We start from the raw sequence: 21,130 nt of genomic DNA on the forward strand, positions 1-21,130 counted from the left end.
TCGAAAGTTGAATCACTAGAACTTGAAAAAAAATCACTGAAACTCATCCAGATTTCACCAACCTCAAGTTGGATACAACAGTGTATATATATATATATATATATATATATATATATATATATAATATAATTTGATTATATACTTATGAGTGGGTGCAGTCAGAATGGTGGAATTACAGAAGAGTGTTGTTCTTGTTCATGCGAAAGCATGCATGTGGCTTAGTACGTTGGTGAGGGCGATGCCTCGCAAAAGGATGCATATGCACTTTTGGCGTTGTCGAGACGGCGGATAAAACTATCACTGCTTACAGATTCCGATAACCCTAGAAAATACCAATGTTTTATCCATGCAACTTGCTGCACCTTATTACTATTATTTCTTTCTATTTTTCTATCACGTTTTAAAAAATATATAATTATTTCAATTTTGTTGTAGTTTTAATACTGGACCAGCTGTTTTATAAATATTTTTCTAAGAAAATAAATACAAATTATTTTAATAAATTAAAATTAATTTGTAAAAATAATCTTATAGTCTTTTGAATTTTAACTTGAAACAAGTATACAAAATTAAATTTGTATTAAACTAATTTTATTTTTTTCTCTATCACTATTAAAAATTATTAAATAAAAATCAATTTTAGAAATTAAATATAATTAGTTTTTATATTTATTAAATTATTTTAAATTGATATATAATTATTTATAATTAATTTTTATTTAATAATTTTTTTTTTAATATTTCTCCTTTTTATAAGTCTTTATTATATTATAGAGAACGTTATCTAAGCCGTGAGTTAAAGAGTATTACGTTTTAAACATTGTAATTACTATTGGTCGAATACTAAATACTTTACAAAGTAAGAGTATTCTTTTAAATTAATTAAAGATAAAAAAATGTTAGAGATAAAAATATTTTATACTATAAAAATGAGTTTAAATTTTATCTTATTAACTAATTTTACAAGGTTGAATTATATTTAAAGTTCATTTCTTATAATCATAAATATATAGTTACACGCATGATTTAAGGTATATATAAATAAGGTATATATAAATAAGTATAAATATCATCTTATAAATCGATTTCAAAAGATTGGATTAAGTTTAAAATTGACTTCTTAATCAAACATACAATAACAAGTTATATATTATATATAACTATGTGATTAAATTAATTACATTATTTTTTTAAAATCTTGAATGTTATATAAAGTGGATCATAAATATTAGCTAGGTTTGATTTGAAATATAATGCAATCTAAAATGAGGTGAATTTATTGGAACTATGGTAAAATTTGAGTTGAGTGGTGAAGCATTTAAAGAGAGAAACATGTCTATTTTTTGTTCATTTTTCGCAATAGAGTGATTGATCTTACTTAAGAGGAAGTAAGCTTGTTACTTATTATGAGGGGCTGGTAAATATTGTTTAATATTGAATGGAATTTTTGAAGAGTCTTTTTCATGTAAGCAAAAGTGGAAAATTAGAAATATATATAGTAAATCCTTTAGGTGGTCTTAAGGATTTGTGGACATGATGATATTAGAGGAAAAGGGTTTTGATGGCTTTATGCAGAAGCTATTATTGGCCAACATGGAAAGATGCCATCCAACAAGTTATCAAGTGAAACATGTCTTTGTGGCAATTTGACAACTATTTTGCACTTTTGGAGTTGTCAATTAATGAGATGATGATGACAAGGGTATTGGATTGTATGCAATCATCTTCAAACCATAGCAATCAATCCCCTACTCTTCTAAATAAACTAAAAAATCATTTAATACATTACAAACATAAAATAAAAACTAATTTTTATAGTAAAAATATTTAGTTGTTATAGTAACTAAAATAAAGATTATTTTAAAAATTAAAAAAAATTGATTTGTAAATTAATTTTTATTATTATTAAATGGTTTTTAAATTGATATTTAATTAACTATCAAGGTTTAGATTCTAAATTTAGTAGCAAAAACTTGGTTGCTAATTGCATACCAATTTAGAAACCATTTAACAATAATAGAAACTAATTTACAAACTAATTTTTTTTAGTTTCTAAAATGATATTTAATTTAGTTACTATAGCAACTAATTATTTTTTATCTCTAAAATTAGTCTTTATTTCATATTTTTTTTAATGATAGAAAGCATGAGAGATTTAGAATTCAATTCAGAGAGAAATAATAATAAAAAATAAAAGTAAACAATAACCTCAAGATTATTATGAGTTTAATTACTTCTAAAACAGGAACCCAAAAAATGTGAAACAAAAGTTCATACTAATACATTTACATTATGTTTCTTATTGTTGGTCGAAGTTAACACGTAAATACATTCTTTTATCACACACAAATAATATTGATTCTCAAACTATTGAGAAAAAAAATACGATAACAAATATATAATTAAATACATTTTATATGAGATATATGTTTTATTTTATTTTTATTTTTTAATTTTATGTTATTTTGATGGTAGTTGCTCCTTAGTATGAATTTAATAAATATAGAAATTATATATAATATTAATTATGTAGTAATTGATCTAACGACATATATTATATCGATTATTAGTTTCTAAAGTACCTAATGTAGAAAGTACATAAGATATTGATGCTTACATACTAAAGGAGAAAGTAATACTATATTAACTTCTTATACAACTGAGATAGTATGTGTAATTTTTTTATTATCCTCCTATCATTGTTTCTCTTATTTTTCATATGTTTTTTCATCAATAATACCCTCATTTTTGTCAATTACGATCTCGTCTCATTATCTCCAATTTTGTGTTGCCCATATAATCAGTGCGTGTCTTCACTGTGTGTCTTTTCCTCCTGAAAATTGTCATAGATAAAAATAAAAATAAAAGTTGTGAAAAGTGAAAAGGAAATTGAAATAGAGTCTTGAGACTTAAAGAACATGCTTCAAAAAGTTAAATAAGAAATTTATTCTGAAAACTAGAAATTGTTATGTAAGGTCAAAATACTAGTAAGACAATAGACGATCTATCGATTGAAAATGTTCCATTAAACAAATTCTATCAAATTTATGTATAGGTGATAAGTCTCTTAGTCTTCTCATAAGAAAATTAAAACCACCTCATCATAAAACCAAGATTGGATATGAGGAAAAAAAGCTTCACAATAAAATTAATGTTTCTAGGCAGGCAGGCATGCATAATAATTAACAGCATATCAATTTGTGCATTTCGATATACAATCTTGGATCCAGTTAGACATACTGAAATGTACAAACCGATATTTAAAAAAATGCACAAAACGAACAACTCAATATGTATAATTGGATATATATATATATATATATATATATATCAAAATGTACAAGCCATTATACATTTTTTATTAATATATTAATTCGTACATTTCGGTATGTGTTCCTGATAGGAAGATAAGACCTAAAGAACTATTGAAGTCTTCGTCTTCCTCATTCGGTCGGGCAGGTTGCTAGGGCTTCACTGGGATCCTCCTCGCCTTCGTGCTACTCCTTCGGCTCTCAGTCTCGGGTGAATGCCAAATAGGGGAGGTACTTGCAGAAGACACTCTGACGCTCAAGTCAGTAAAGCGGGTGATCGACACTCGGGTAGGTGCACAATAATAAATGACGTACCTTCTTGGAATGTGTGTTATTTATATTATTTTAATGGACTTATCTCATTGGGCCTGATTAGTGGAATGGATCGCACTTATGGTTGCATTACCTAGTTCTTAATAGTAGTTTAGCTTCACTGACCTTGGTTTGAGCGTTAATGGTTATATGTGTCGGTCGGCCTGGCCATACGTAGTATCTCGGCCAGCTCGATCAGGTAGACCGAGCCACGTCAATGTGTGTCTCGATCAGGTTAGTTAGAAAAATCGAACCACGTCATCATGTTGGTCGGTCATTCGGTATGTATATTTGAAATCGGTTATACATACCAAATTGTAGGAACAAGTATATTAATAAAAATTGTACACGGTCTATACATTCTGCACTCAAATAAAAAAAAAACACAAAAAAATACAAAAATGATGATTGCACAACTTCTCTTGGACCATGAAGGTGCCGCTTACGTGGAGAGAAATGGAGGAATGGAAGTGTACTCCAAAACAATAAAAAGTAAAAAAAATGGGAAATAAATAAGATTTTTAATATTTTATAATATAGTAAAAGGTAAAAATATAACTTCATTTTAAATAATGGAGGTGCAAGAAGGAAGTTCTGAGGTGCAGGGAGAATTTGCTGTCTTGAAATCATGCATATCAACCCCCAAAAACAAATTTATCCAGTATCAAAATAAAGAAAAATATGTTTTAATTAAAAAATAAAAAATAAAGAAGAAATCACCAATTTATATTTTACCATTAATCTTCGATGTTTTCACTGAAACACCAAACCACTGGTTATTACGTGTACTATTTTATAATATATTATTGCCGATAAAAATGTTATAATATATTATTATTAATCATTTCCATCTCTTTTTTTCATTTCAATTCATTATTGTGGTAATAATATAAAATCATATTCAATTTGAATGATTATTTGGTGCGGTAATTGTTGTTCACGGTATTATATAATGTCTTATTGATTTATTTAGATTATAAAGTATACACTAATATCTTTTAATAGGTTTATAGTTATATATTTTATAATTTAGTGGTATTTTTATAACTATGTGATGGATTGGAGAAAAAAAATATAAATCGTATTTAATCTCAATTTCTAAACTATATGAGTAGAACAAAATGTATTATACAATTCAAAATATTTTTAAGGACAATTTAAAGCTTTCTCATATACATGGAGGACTAGAGAAAAATTATGGAAATGGTGAAAGTAGTGAAAGATTGAGCCCTAATTTAGTAATGTTTGAATTTTATTTGCTCCGACTTGGTTGAGATGTTCACTGTTCAACTTCATCCTTTATTTTTTACTGTTTCTTCCTTTATTTCCATATATTTTTCTTTCATCTTCATAAAATTTTATATTTTCAAAAATATTCTTTTGTAATATTTCGGATTACTTAATTTAAAAGTTTTTTTTTAAATTTGTAATTAACTTCCGAATTATATAATTTGGAAATCTTTTTTCAGATGCATGATTACTTTTTGGATTACATAATCCGGAAACTACTCTATGAGGACGATAAAAAAAAAAAAAATTCATATTTTGTATGGAGTGGCAGAAGAGCAAATGAAGGTGCAGGAAGAAAAAGTCTTTATTTTTTCATCTTAAAATATGTTGGAGTTAACAAGCGGTAAGCCCAGATGCATTTCAACAATCAAGTATTATCTTTTCACACAAAAATTTGGAAATTACTTTCTACATTCCCTTTTTAACCTACACCCCACTATTGGGTAAAATGACTGAATTATCCCATTCGCTTCTCCCTACACCCCATCACCGCTGCTATCATCACTGCCTCCGGTTCTGCACCATCACCGTTGTAGAAGAAGAAGAAGAAGAAAAGATGGAGAACGTTGGAAAAACCTCATTTTAAAAAGTTTTTGTTAAATATGTTTAAGAAAGTTTATTCCGAAAAACTCATTTTGAAAAATACATTTTCAGAAAGTTTGTTCTAGAAATTTTCTTCTAGAAAACTTATTTTGGAATGAACAAAATATTTCAAATATAGAAGACTTTAAAAATATTTATTTTACAAATTGGTGTGCAGGTTCAAATTGAGGGGCGTAGGAAGCAATTGACCAAAAATATTCCACAAATTGTTGTGAGAAAAAGAAGTGTAAAAAAGTTTCTACATTTTGTTCTGCACAAAAAATCCACATAAATTCAAGTAGATATTTGTATGAAAAGAAACGACGTGAATGTTGTTGCATATTTAAATTGGCAGGTAATATTTACTAATATTTTAATATATATTAAGGGAAATCTTTTAGTAAGTTCAAATTTGCAGAAATAGTTGAAATAGAACATTTTAAAAAATTGTTAGTATAAAAACTAAAATAGATTTTACTAAAACATTTATGGATATTTTACTTTGTAGTTTAATTGAAAAGTTAAGTAAATCAAACACAAAGAAATCAGAATCATGATAGAATTCTCGTAAACTTCACTCTATTAAAATTATTTTTTCATAAGTTTTGTCTCTTCCGATTAATCATTATGGAATCCTCACTCTCGCATATTTTTATTATAGGTTAAAAATCTAATAGTATATAATTGAATATAAATCTTACTTTATAAAATTAAATTAAATTTGAAATTCATTTATTAATAATATTTTAGATTAAATGTTCTTCTAACTAGATATTTCTCTTCATCAAATCTCATGTTCTTCTCTTATCTCTCATAGTTATGGTAAAGTTTATTTCTTGTACATTTTACGATGACATAAAAAAAGCAAATGGTAGTTCAATCCTTGAAACTTGTGGTAAAGTATGCATCCTTCCACTATATAGCAAATTTGAAATTGAAGTTTTTTCTACTAACAACAAGTTTGACATTTAAAAATTCATTATTCCATGCAAAAAATATTCAGAACTTAATTTATGAGATCAATATTTCACTTCATTGCAACTTTTTTCTACTTTAAAAGCATACTGCAACAATCTTTAAGTAGTAATTATTCCACTGAAATTAATTTAACAGTCCCAATAATGTAAACATCCAAATTTTCTAGCAAAGGAATATTTATAGCCATCACAGTAAGAGAGAGAAACCCTCACCACCACCTGTCCAGCACGGTTAGATCTATCATAATCCAATGGTCAATACCACTCGACATTTGAAACGACACGAAATTTTCATCGTTAAAACTATCGGATGGAACAGTACACCTTGAAACGGCGATTTTGCCAAACGTTACATCTCTGCTACACATCTAATGATGCCAACTATCAAGCATTGTCTTGAAAGTCTCAACCATCTTATACGACTCTTCGGCCAGTCATACCCTCGAGCCTGGGGGGCAAGTGTACTGGTCGGACACCGGACGACCGAAGGTATTAATAAATAATAAATAATATCAAATAATAAATACGTAGCAAAGGCAGTTACTACTCAGCATTGAACAAGTCAAGGGCACGTTGAAACACGTTCCTGTAATATCGAGAAACCACTATGCACGATCTGGAGACCACTAGCCATGACACGTGTCTTGGCAACCAACTATCCAGCCCACGTAGGAAGATCCCCAAGTCAACCTATATAAGAGATTTCTGAAAGGGGGAAACGGTACGTTTTCAATATCCAGAGAGACTAGACTATTCACTAGCACTGACTTGAGCGTCGGAGTGCAATCGCAGGTACCCCTGCGGACCGACATAGCGTGCGTGAAGGAGAAAGAAGTTTGAAGAATTAGAAGATCACTAACACGACAACAAAGTGTGTATTGACATGGATCAACCTTACTCTGGCCTTAACATCCACACATGTACAATAATTATCCCACTGAAATTAATTTAACAGGTCCCAATAATGTAACTCGGATGTCTAATTCAAATGGATTTGATTTTTTATTACAAGTTAATTTTATGTCATGGTTACTGTTCATTAATATATATTAATGATTGTTCCATAAAAAAAAATATTGGCACACTTGTTTTCCTTAGACTATTTCCTACAAATTAAGATAATTATCTATGTCTATTTTTATTGGTTCTCTAAGATGGAGAAAAAGGGCAGTATTATCAAGTTGGACTTAAATATGGAAATAAATTTGGAATTTATCGCAGAACTTTCAGGCTAATTCTTCTAACATTCAATGTTTTTGAACCTGTTGCTATTCAGTTCTAAATTTCTAAAGTTGTTAATCATCGGGAACAATTTCAGAATAAAAATATATATTTCAAACAACTTGTATATGATAAAACATTAGAGAAATTTTGATTACTTTTTCTCTTAATATTAAATGCAATCTTGTGTTTGTAGCTTCTATCTTTGGAAGTTTTCTTCATATACAAAAGAACATTCAAAACTTATAATCATAGGGATAGGTCATTGTCCTTTTTAATTATGACAAAACTTTGCTTATAACAAGGTGTCTTTTATCAAAGAAGAGCAATTGGCAGTGCTTATAACAAGTTTTGTTAATTTTTTTTTTAGAACTTGTAAAATAAATTATACTTGTTAAGCTTTCACACTTGCAAAATTGATTATAAAACCATTACATGACCCTATAAATATTTAATAGGTCTTGTGAAAAATTTCTAAAACAATATTAAAGTTTTATTCATCTTATTCTTTCTTTTTTTGTTAACATTTTTTTTAAACAATGAGTTGAGTAGTTTTTAATGAAAAACAAAACATTGATTACTTGGTCACATATATATCCTTATGCCCCTAAAATTTACCACTCCACATTAAGTTTTCTCTAAGGTTTTAAAAACTTTTCAAATAAAGTATTTTGAAAGATTTTAAATTTTACGATTGTAAAATAAATATTTTGAATTTTTTTTCAAATTATTTTAAAAATGTTATTTCATAATTAGAAATATATTATAGAATGTTAAGGAGTTGTCAATAAAAAAAATGTGGGAAATAAATTTCGGCTAATGTACTTCAAATGCTATCCAAAATCTTTATTCCAAAACATGTAATCTAATTTTTTATATATATTTTGGATCGTTCTTTCCAAAATAATCTATAAAAAGTCATTTTAATCTCCAACCATCTCTATTTTCCTTTATGTCTTACATTAACTTCTCTTTCCTCAACTTTTTTTTTTCTATTTATCAGATAAAGAATTAAAAATTCTTGTTTTATGAATATTCGATATTTTAAAAAACAACTAATTTCGTTTTTAATTGCTTTTTAGCAAAAATACAAAAGGCAAATCCTTTGTTTTTTTTAATTAAAAATGGAACAATCTGGTACCAATGACATGCCAACTTCTGGCGTATTTAATTATTACACCAACCATGATGGGCAAAGAAGATAAGATATTTTAATTTGACACACTTTCTCTAATGCTGTGATATCATTAAAATCTATCACCATTCCAACATTGAAAGAAGTCAAACGTTAAATTTTCAAAAAAACTAAGTTTTCAATGAGTGACGCTTCTCAACACGTTCCGTGTTTCAGATGTGTCTTCCCCCACAACAACACTGTAACTCAACTCAATTGTGGATTACTTCACACTTTTATTCCCAATAATGGATCAAAAGATTTAATAAAAAATCTTTATTAATACTATAGAATAGTGTTTTCCTATCTTCTGTATTATAAACTTTATGTATGGTAACTTTATTAACTTTTATACTAATTGTTTAAAAAAAGCGTATTAAAAGATATTTTTAGTAATTAATAATATATAATATTGAAAATAAGAACTATAACGCTAATATAATAATATTCATTAAAAGATTATTGAAAGTTTTATAAATATTAAGTAATGAGAGGCTATGCATACGCATTCGAAGACATTTCCAAACAATGGATTGACTTGTTAAACCGTAAAGTAGTTAAAAAAAGTTTTCTTTGGGAAGGAACATCTTTTAAAAGTAATACTCTTATTTTAAAATAATTTAATACCACTTCTTTCTTATATTAAGGGGTAAAAAATAATTTTACTTTTAAGTTTATTCATATGATTTAAAATATGTTTAGAATGATTTAATATATATGTTTTAGATTATTTTGAACCGAGTGGACAGTGACTTAGTATACACAATTTAATATATGAAATTTCATTTAAGATATTTATATAGTTTCATTTAGAAGACGTTATTTGTATATTATTTACTTATATGAAAATTTAGAAATTATTTTAAAAGTGTAAAATTTAAGTTTACAAATTTACCTTTGTCATTAAATATATTTTAATAATGAATTATGGTATATATATATTTTTGTGTAAGTTTGAGTTAATTATTTTTTTATAATATATAATATTCATAATTACTGTTAATTTGAATTATTGAAGTATAAATTTTCATAATTGCATTATTGATTTAAATTGATTCTCTTATATTTTATTTTTATTTTTAATAATATTATTTTTTAAGGATATATAATAGATAATTGTTAGTTTAGTCGGGTACATTTAAAAGGAACTGGTGTCCGTCCCGCATTGCACCGAACGAGTGTCCAAAACGAACGAGAGTTTGAGGAAACAGAGAACTGGTTTGAGGAACTGGTTTGTCTTCATTTTTTTTAACAGCACTATACATTCAGAATTATTTAAAACGGATTCTAAGTAGAATTGATTTTCTGAATTTTCCAATGGAATTTAGCCACCACTTTTCATAATTTGTTTTGATAATTAAACTAAACATAATATATTTTCATAATAAAAAATAAAATACTATATAAAGTTATAAACATCCCTTCATTGCATTGAAAATTAAAACACACAAAATTTTTCAAAAGTTGATACATATTGAAAATTAAAACACACAAATTCAAAATTTGATACATAATTTAAAATTAAAACACACATAATTGTTTAAAAGTTAATACACAGTTAAAACAAACTATTACAACATACTCATGGTTTATGAGAGTTTTTACCATTATGGTTAGGGAGTGACATGACAGGAATGATGTGTCATATTTCGTATGTCATTCCCACCTTGAGAAGTCTTTTGCGTGGGATTGCCATGGAATTTTGACCTTGTCTAAAGTTCTTTCGGAAGAAACTGTACACATAATTTACAACAATCTTATTGAAGATGGAGGAGTTTGGGTGAGCCAAAACCTCTGCTTCTGCCAGCATATACACTACGCCTTTCTCCAATGCTCTGTCTATGAATTTGAGTTCCTCTTCAACTCCATGGATGGGTGAATTGGCGACATTCCCTCCCAATGACCGAATGGAGTTGAATGAGGGCGATGTTGATTGATTTTGGATTATTTTGTCGGACGATTGATGTGCTTCCCTCTTGTCACTACTCTCAACAACAGTTACTTGTTCAGTTGCATTTTCACTTACCTCCACCTCCGTCGTAGAGTAGTTATGTTCTTGAACGTATGCCTTCAAACTTTGTATCAATTGTGACTCAAACTCCACAGGATCCCCAAGCACGTCATTGTAACCATGCCTCACAACACACCGAAATACTCTGTACTCTCTTGGCTCCACTTGTCGAAATAAGAACCTCTCCTCTGATGCAACACTGCTCACCGGAATAGCCTTAATGGACACAAACACAACAATTGAGTGGATGGATGGAATGCTACCTATGAGGTGTGAGAATATGGGAGGAATGCCTTGCACCAGCTCAGAATACATGAGTCCGATTCCTGGCACTCGTCTTACGTCTGGGTTGTTTGCAACTTCATTCAAATACGTATTCGATATCTTGTTTTTCAATTCAAACATGTATCTTTCTTTGTGCACATAATGCCAGATTCCCATCACCATAGTCAAGAACAGAGCTAATAAAGTTGGAAGATACCCTCCTCTTGTGAATTTGGTTAGTTGGGATGAGAAATAAACTATCTCAATGAAACCAAATCCGAAGAAGAACAAAGCCACACGCCAGAGACTCTTTTTCCATATAACAAGCATTATGAGTGAAACTAGAGTTGTTGTGATCATCATATCACCAATCACTGCAATCCCTACACATATTCAAACAAACATGCATATAGGTAAATATTACTTCAAAAAATGATACTTTGACAACCATAAAAGTTATATATAACTCTTGATGTGATTGATTTAGATATAAATATATATAATAACATATATATGAAGAAGAACTAGCATGAATAGTTACCATATGCATGACTAATATTCTCTGTGGTCTTGAAGACAACACAAACCAAAATACATGCGAACATGAACATGTAGTTCATCTCAGGAATATAAACCTGACCCTTATGTTTGACGGAAGTGTGCACCACCTTAACTCTTGGGAAACAACCTAGACTTAGGGCCTGAGATATAATGGAGAATGCTCCTGAAATCATTGCTTGGCTAGCTATATTGTTATTCAATGAATCTGTTTGGTAATATGAGTACAAATCACAGTTCATGGCCTGTATTACTAGTTATTTACAACTTACCTCCTGGATTGTGCATGAAGCGAAAATACATGATGTTGTCTATGATGATATCCGGTCCGAAACAACCAGGGAATGATATTGATGTTTATCTAAGTCCCCTAATTGAAGATTTGAAGTTAATGTGGGACCAGGGTGTCGAAGTATTTGACGGATTTGCTAATGAAACTTTCAAGCTTCATGCCATGTTATTTTGCACCATCAATGACTTTCCGGCATATGGTAACTTATCAGGTTATAGTGTTAAGGGTCACAAAGCGTGTCCAATATGCGAAGAAGACACTGCTTCTCAACAATTGAAACATGGAAGGAAAACAGTATATCTTCAGCATCGGAGGTTTCTTAGAAGTCATCATCCTTACCGGAGGTTGAAAAAAGCCTTTAATGGACACCAAGAGGGTAGTGGTCCACCAACTCCATTAACCGGTGTTGAGGTTTACGAAAAGGTAAATAACATAGACCACACCTTCGGCAAGTCCAAAAAAAAGTTATCTGTGACAAATATTTGGAAGAAGAAATCAATCTTCTTTGATCTTCCGTACTGGTCGAGGTTAGAAGTCAGACATTGTATAGATGTAATGCATGTTGAGAAGAATGTGTGTGATAGCTTAATTGGTACACTTCTTAACATTAACGGGAAGACGAAGGATGGTCTAAATGCTCGTTTAGATTTGATTGAGATGAACATACGCGGCGAGTTGGCACCCATACAAATGGGTAAGCGTACATATTTGCCCCCAGCCTGTTACACAATGTCAAAAGATGAAAAAATTAGTTTTTGTCAATGTCTAAAGGGTGTGAAAGTGCCACAAGGACATTCCTCAAATGTGAAGAGTCTAGTGTCAATGCAAGATTTGAAGTTAATTGGGTTGAAGTCTCATGATTGTCACATCTTGATACAACAATTGTTGCCGGTAGCTATCCGTGGGATCTTACCAAAAAATGTTAGACACACCATAACCCGTTTGTGCTCATTCTTCTCTTCCATCTGTTGTAAAGTCATTGATCCCTCAAAACTAGATGAACTTCAAAATGAAATTGTTGTTATCTTGTGTGAATTGGAAATGTTTTTTCCTCCGTCTTTTTTTGGACATCATGGTTCATCTAGTGGTGCATCTGGTAAGAGAGGTTAGATTGTGTGGACCAGTGTACTTAAGATGGATGTATCCTGTTGAGCGGTATATGAAAATTTTGAAAGGTTATGTGAAAAATCATTATCGTCTAGAGGCTTCAATGATTGAAAGGTACATAGCTGAAGAAAGTATTGAATTTTGTTCAGAGTACATGACAAAAGCAAATCCAATAGATGTTCCAGCTAATTCATGGCACCACAGGCGTTCTACAAGTAAATGTTTACGTGGTGTGAATATTGTAAGCAAATCTCGATCAGAAGTCTTGCAAGCACATTTGTACACATTGAATAACACAGATGAAGTTGTACCTTACATAGAAGCTCATAAAGCCATTGTGAAGGCAAATAACCCAAGACAAGCAGAGAAATGGGTCTTGATGGAACATAATAGAACTTTCATGCCTTGGTTTAAAGATGAGGTGTTCAAGGATTCAACGGCATCAGAGACCTTGACTTGGTTGGCTACTGGATTGAAGTTTGATGTCATTTCATGTACAGCGTACGAAGTGAATAATTGTATATTTTACACGAAGTCCCTGATGAAAATAGTACAGTTCAAAATTCTGGTGTTACTCTTGAAGCCGAGTCAATGCAGTTTTCGACTTCGAAAGATACAAATCCAGTACTTGGATCAATGGCATACTATGGGTTTATAGAAGAGATATGGGAGATTGACTACACTAAGTTTTTCGTTCCAGTTTTCAAGTGTAAATGGGTTGATAATAAAAGTGGGGTTAAAATTGATGAATCAGGATTCACACTAGTGGACTTTCGAAAGATAGGGTATCGAGATGAGCCATTTATAATGGTTCAACAAGCATCTCAGGTTTTCTATGTGAAAGATCCTACGTCAGAACATTGGTATGTCGTTTTACACGGGAAAAAACAAGGGGAAGCCATAGATGATATTGAATATGGCGAAACTCGTTCATTCACACCAATGATAACTAATAAAGATGACGATGTACTTGATGATGTACATGCAACCCGTAAAGACCACAATGAAGGAATTTACATATAAACATTCAACCCACATGCAACATGTAAATAAACATTTAGAATTTTATGTATTATTTTTATATGATTTTAATTCGATGCACATTAACTAATGTTTGTTACCTAATTTTTTTAACAGAGACATGGATGACGACCAGACTCCAGTCAGACCTCGATCTGGGCGAGGTAGTAGAGGACCTACTAGATTGAAGCGTCTTGCATTGAGACGTGCTGCTGGTGAGAAGACACATGTTGACATTGACGTCAACACTGGAGTGGCTTTTGGTCCTAAGGCAGATGAGTTTATGAGCTATCTTGGAGTTGTTTCTCGTGAGAGGCTCTCCATTTTGATTAATTCATGGGATGAGGTTTCAGAGGTTGATCGGAACATGCTATGGGAGGATGTTCTGGTAAGCTTTACATTATTATTGTTATCATATAATGCTTTTTAATATTGATTAATTAATTTTAATTTGATGATGTTATTTTCCAGGCAAACTTTGACATTCCTGATGTGGAACCGCTTCGATCAAAGATATTATCCAATATCGCACTTAAATTTCGTACCTTTAAGTCAAGACTGACATCGAGATACATTTTTGGCGACCTTAAAGACGAAAATCCATGTTTAAAGTACCAACATATTGATGAAGAGACATGGCGTCTTTTTAGAGAAAGCCGTGAAAATGAGGCTTGGATGGTAAGTGAAGTAACTTTTTTGTTTATATAACATTAATAAGTTTATCTTATTTACTTCAGTTTGTTTATTTCAATTATGACAGGATCGTCGGAAGAAAGCTCAAGAGATAGCTTTGAAGAATCTTACCCCGCACGTTATGTCTCGTTCGGGGTATAGAAAACTTGAGCAAACACTGATGGTGGAAAAGGAGAAATCTCAACAGGGGACGTATTCTGAGAATATGGAAACAGGGGTCACTTCTCCTCCACCACCTTTTCGCCATGAAAAATGGAAGAGGGCCCGAATTAAAAAGTCCGGTGCACCAAGTTCCGAGCAATCCGGGGTTATAATCGAAAAAATTGTAAGTTATTTTTGTTATTTTCAATTTTTTTAAAGCATTAATTATATTAATGATTGAAAATATGATTTTTGTGTACTCTTGCAGGATTCCTTGGAATCCGACGGTACATTTGTTGCTGAAGGTCGTCACGATATCCTGGTTGAAGCAATTGGACGACCTGAACACTCTGGTCGTGTTCGTGCCGCTGGACAAGGGGTCGGAATTAAACTTTATTTTGGAGTTTCAGAACGACAACCATCCTCCTCCTCCAAGAAGGAAACTCAAATGAAGACTAAGTTACGTGAAGAAATAATGGAGGAGATGAGAAAGGAGACTGATTTGATGTGGCTGGAGATGAAAAAGGAGAATGATCGAATGCGACAAGAGTTTCTATCGCAACAAGTTTGTGCTGAGCCGATTGAACCCCTTGTTAGTCCCACTCCCAAGAGCACAAAGGGGAGTTGTGCGGCTCCTCCAACATCAGGGGATGGTATCAATGGGCAGACAGAGGATTGTGAGCTACTGGTAGTGGGCGGCAAACTTCCTCGGGTGGTGGCACTTGGAAAAGTCTATAAAAACGTCACCACCTTACATAACGTTCCTCTCTCCCCTGATGTGGCGAAGGTAACAGTTGAAAAAGTACGATTTCCTGATGCTCGTGTTCCACTACCTTCAGATGAGGTAACCACTGTGGCCGATTCATTTCAGACATTCGTTGCTTGGCCCAGAGAGCTCATTCGATCTATGCCCGAACCTCATGTAATAATTTCGTTTCATTATATTATTTTTTATTTATATTTATATATTACATATAATTTAATACAAATTTTGTTTATCTTGTAGGAACCTTTTCAGCCACCAAGTCCGAAAAAGAAGCGTGAGGTTCCAGTTGACGATCCTATGGCTTCCCTACGTCTCATTGCTAGTCAGATTGGCAATGATCCTTTTCCAGTTCCGTGGGATAATACATTTTTTCAAATCAACACTGAACTGCCACTGATGATTTACAACACAGATTTATCAGAATTTATATCTGGGAACCAGGAGCTCAATATAAGTATAATTCAATTTTTTATGATGTAAGTATCTTTACCTATTATTCAATTTACTTTATGTTAAATTATTATTGATTATGCTTTAACTAAAAACTTGTAGGTTTTTGCATAGAGTCTGTATCACTGAGGGGAAGGAAAATATGTATGGATTCGTAGATCCTGCATATACTAATCCCGTTGGACCAAACTCAACTGAGACTCAAGCATACATCACTAACATCCTGGAAAAAGAGGGAAAACAAATTTATTTATGCCCTTACATTAATGAGTAAGTTTAATTATATGTCATCAATTATTATTATTTCATGTTTTAAATATTTACTAACTCTTTTCAATGATTATATAGGCATCATTAGCAGTTACTTGTCTTATCAATGGTTGATAAGACTGCTGTGTGGTTCTGTTCCCTACACAAGAAGATGCCCACAAAATTTAAGGATATCATTGATACGTAAGTATAGTATAAACTTAACTTTGTATATGTTACTAATTAACCATCTACTAACGAGGTTTTTTGTATTAACCAGTTCATGGCGTGGATATAACATCCTAAAAGGTCGATCCAGTTCAAATAATTTGAACTACATAAGAGTAAAGGTTTGTAATTTTTTTCTTTCTCTATTATCATTGTTTATCAATATACTAACATATTACTTTTTATTGAATTATATAGTGTAATAAACAACCAGGAAGCTATGAGTGTGGCTATTACATTATGCAATGGATGATTACCATTATAAGACTAGGTGTTAAAACTGGTTGGAAGGAGGTATATGTTAAATCATTTTTATAATTCTTGAACATATATATATCTAGAAACTAATTTATGTCAACTTTGCAATGCAGTTATTCACAGAAGAAACACCAATGAGTGAGGAAGGCATTTCATATGTTAAAGATTCTTGGTCCACATACTTCATTAATTTTTATAACTCTAGCATAAGTAAACAATATTAGTGGTTTTATTATATGTAATTTGATCACTTGTAAATGTACATTTTGATGATTTCAATTGGTGACTACATTTTTGTATTTGTCTGGCTGGGTTTAATCATTATGCAGGTTATTTAAATATATGGTTTCTGCACAAAACAGGATGTACCAAAAAAAAAAAGCACTATTTACAAATGCGGTCATTTACCAAGACCGCATTTGTAAATAGTGAATTCGCATTTACAAATGCGGTCTTAGTAAATGACCGCATTTGTAAATAGTGATTTATGAATGCGGTTTTTACCAAGACCGCATTCATAAATCCTAAACCCCAAACCCACTCCCTAATTCAGAATAATATACAAATGCGGTTACCTAAAATGACCGCATTTGTAAATGTGATTTATGAATGCGGTCATAGGACCGCATTTGTAAATTCCAGATTTACAAATGCGTGTTGATCAAATGCGGTTCTATGACCGCATTTGTAAATTTAAAATAGCTGCATTTGTTTAACTTATCTGCACTAGTGGGATCTGCATGTTATATATTCACAATTATAATTCACTCATAAGAAAAATTAATAGATTAATTGTGTTTATTAACAATGCGTTACTAAAATATGGAGTTTTAAAAATAAACAATTTACGTGGAACACAGGCATAGAAAGTATTAGCCACATTCTGAGGGAACTTTCGTAGATATGCTGCTTGACCGATGTATGCAACCACTATTGTTGGATATGTAATGCAAGAAAAGCTAATCTGCAACACATTATTATATTGCACCATCAATTTAAGTGCAATTATTCAATCAATTACATATGGAAACAATTTATGTGAAGAAATTGAGCACAAGAATAAATATATTTACTTACTTGAATGGATCTTACATCAAAGTGACCCAAGTCAGCAAACAAGGCTTCAGATCCTAAAATTACATGTATCTTTGTTATTTGATATAGTTTAATGAAGAAAGATTAAGAAGAGATGCTAATCTAATCACCTGTTATGCAGAGAAAGACTCCACCAAGCGATAACCATCCATCCTCGCCATTTCGTTTGAAATAATCAAATATATATTTTGGATAAAAGGCACGTAATACTCTGATATCATATTTGAATAAACTGTAAAGCCCAATTCCACCGATGAAAAAAAACCACACCAAAATTATTGGAGCGAATACGATTCCCACTTTATCGGTACCAAATCGTTGTTGTAATTCCCACAACAGCATCTGAAGAAATAAAAATACAAGTTGAGATATATATATAGAAAGAAATTGCGTGAAAACGAAATCAAATCCTGAAAACTCTATGGATTACAATAATGTGGAATATCTGGACACACAAAAATACTATCATTTTAAATAATCATATACATGACTATGAGCAAATTTTCATACTAATTCAGGTGAAAAATAGAACATAAATAAAGCTAATGCAAGTAATGCTACCTATTCTGATTAGTGTTTGAATCCTTTAATTGTATTCAACTTCTATGATATGAAGATGTAATTAGTTGCAAGGCATTATTAATGCTTCTAGTCTAGAAATTTTACATCCAGAAGTTTAGCAAACAAGAGAAAGAACCCTATAAAAAAAAATTATCCACGGATCACACTCCATAACTAGATTCAACATTATTATCTATAAATGATTACCCACAAATATGAATTCTTAATAAATTCAGCATTAGTATTACTCACAGATTTTATCTATTAATGTATATCTAATAATAACATTAACCATATTAACAATATTTACAATATTAATAACATTAAAACCAATAATAATATTAATTAATAACATTGATAACAATATTAATAAGGTTGAGATGAAAAGGAATAATGTGAAGGCATGGATGACTAACCTTGACCTAAGGATTTACTGATCCCACTTACTGCTGAAAGTACTGCAGATATACGAAGCAATGTAATGATATAATATGAGAGGAGAGGAGCTTAACTGTGTGGTAAATTTGATATGAGAAATGGAGGAACCTGAGATTGATGGAGTAAGAATTCCGTCTCCTATGACCATGGAAGTTCCCACAATGGCAAGAAAGAGAAGCACAACTCGTGAAACAAGACTGGCTTCAAGCTTCTGCTTCAATTTGTGGACCCATTTTACTTGACTGGATGGCGTTTCAAGTCTGTAGTTAGAAAGCTCCCTGTCCTCTGGTTGCTCATTTGGAATCAAACTCATCTTCATATGTCTACATATCAACGAATACAGTGCAAAAGCTCCACCTGTGTTGTGTTGGGATCATCAACAAACATCTCAAATCTCATTATAACTAATTCATATGTTTAGAAGAAGAAGATGAAGAATGGTACGTACCGTTGCCATTATCGTTGGCCCAGAGTACGATGAAGACGTATTTGAGAAAAGGTAGGAGAGTGATGGTGTAGATGATGAGGGACAAGACACCAAGAATATCATCCTCATGCTTGATGATTCCATTGGTGAAGATGCTGGAAAAGACGTAAAGGGGTGATGTACCAATATCACCATACACAACCCCTATGCTTTGAAATGCTAAGCATAGGGTTGTCCTCCAACCCATCTGTTCAAACCCCACCAATAATGTATAAATCACTAAATCTATTCATTCATATCACATTTTCTATATCAACTCAGATTATACCTCGTAAGAATTTTGAGCAACCATTGAAACTCTTCCAGCCTCTAAATTTAGAGAATCTACTCGCCTCAGTTTTGACCATGATACCTTTCGCTCTTTCAGCTTCATCTTCCTCTCTGCATCTGCTCTTCCACCACTCTCCGCCGCCACCTCCTCCTCCTTCATCTTCTTTCCGTACGCTTCTCCTTCTGCTCCAGACATCTTCACACTCACCTTCTCTTCGATATTCTTCTCTTCCTTTGCTTTATAAACAGAAGTCAGATAGAATAAGTTTATAAAATTATAATATTACCTATAAGTTTAGACACTTTCCTTTTAAGATAAAAATTTATTACCTCAGATACTAAATAAGACTAAACGTTTCAAATTAGATTATTATATATTTGTACAATCTTACTATATTACTTTATGCGCGTAAGAATCTTTACAAACAAACAAAAAATCATCTTACCAAGATTGCAATGGTTGTGATATTAGCATATTTTTTGAAATATAAATTTATGATAAAAAAAATACAATACAAATAAAAATATAAGGATGTATAATATTTAAGAAATATAGAAATATATAAATTTATGATGAATTAAAATATTAAAATATAAATTTATAGTTCATGTTTTAATTATCTTCAAAAATAATTTGTGTTTAAAAAATATTAATTATAGAAGTTGTTTTAAAAAAATATCTTTATTAAAATTAAACATCATTGTGAATTCTTTTACTATTTAGTTTGACGAGAGGGTATAATAATGTAAAAACCAAGGCACGAATATATGACATCAAATCTAAAAGCTGAATATTAGTAACTCACCAGCTGAATATTTTTGACTTTTTTAATAGTATTATGTGAATTTATTTAGCTTTTTTTTATAATTTCTCTCTCGCAAATTAACGTTTTTCAATCTTTGGAAGTAAAAAAATTTAGTTCTCATTTTTCTATTTGACCAAATAGTTTTCACGGGAATCCAACGGGACCATTAGCATTAATGATAAATATCCAAAGAAAGTCATTGTCTTTCTTGATTACAAAATTTTTCATGTAGTGGAATATGATTATTGCATATCATTACAATAAAATTATTAAATAAAATTAATTTTAAAGACTAAACTAATTAATTATTATTTGGTTAAATTAAAAATTATTTTATAAATTAAAAAATTATTAATATAATACAATTCATCAGTAATAAAGTAGAACCAATCATAAACCTTAAATGATTCTTATTCATCTGAGCAGTTATTGAAACAAAAGTAAAACTTATACATCCTTACTTTTAGATCTTTGCCAAGTTTTCCAGTTAGTACCAACAATAATGTGGTCTTTTCCGAGCTTGAAAAGAAGTGTCATTCTGCATAATCCAAAACAAAATTATGTTGAGA

The 21,130-nt window shown here is 30.9% G+C and overlaps 1 pseudogene; it reads right to left on the minus strand.

Moving 5' to 3' along the window:
- Positions 1–10,271: 10,271 nt before the first annotated feature.
- Positions 10,272–19,979, minus strand: LOC137822811 (potassium transporter 5-like; annotated as a pseudogene).
- Positions 19,980–21,130: the final 1,151 nt, after the last annotated feature.

This window comes from Phaseolus vulgaris, chromosome 9 (genome assembly GCF_000499845.2).
Source record: "Phaseolus vulgaris cultivar G19833 chromosome 9, P. vulgaris v2.0, whole genome shotgun sequence".
Lineage (NCBI taxonomy): Eukaryota > Viridiplantae > Streptophyta > Magnoliopsida > Fabales > Fabaceae > Phaseolus > Phaseolus vulgaris.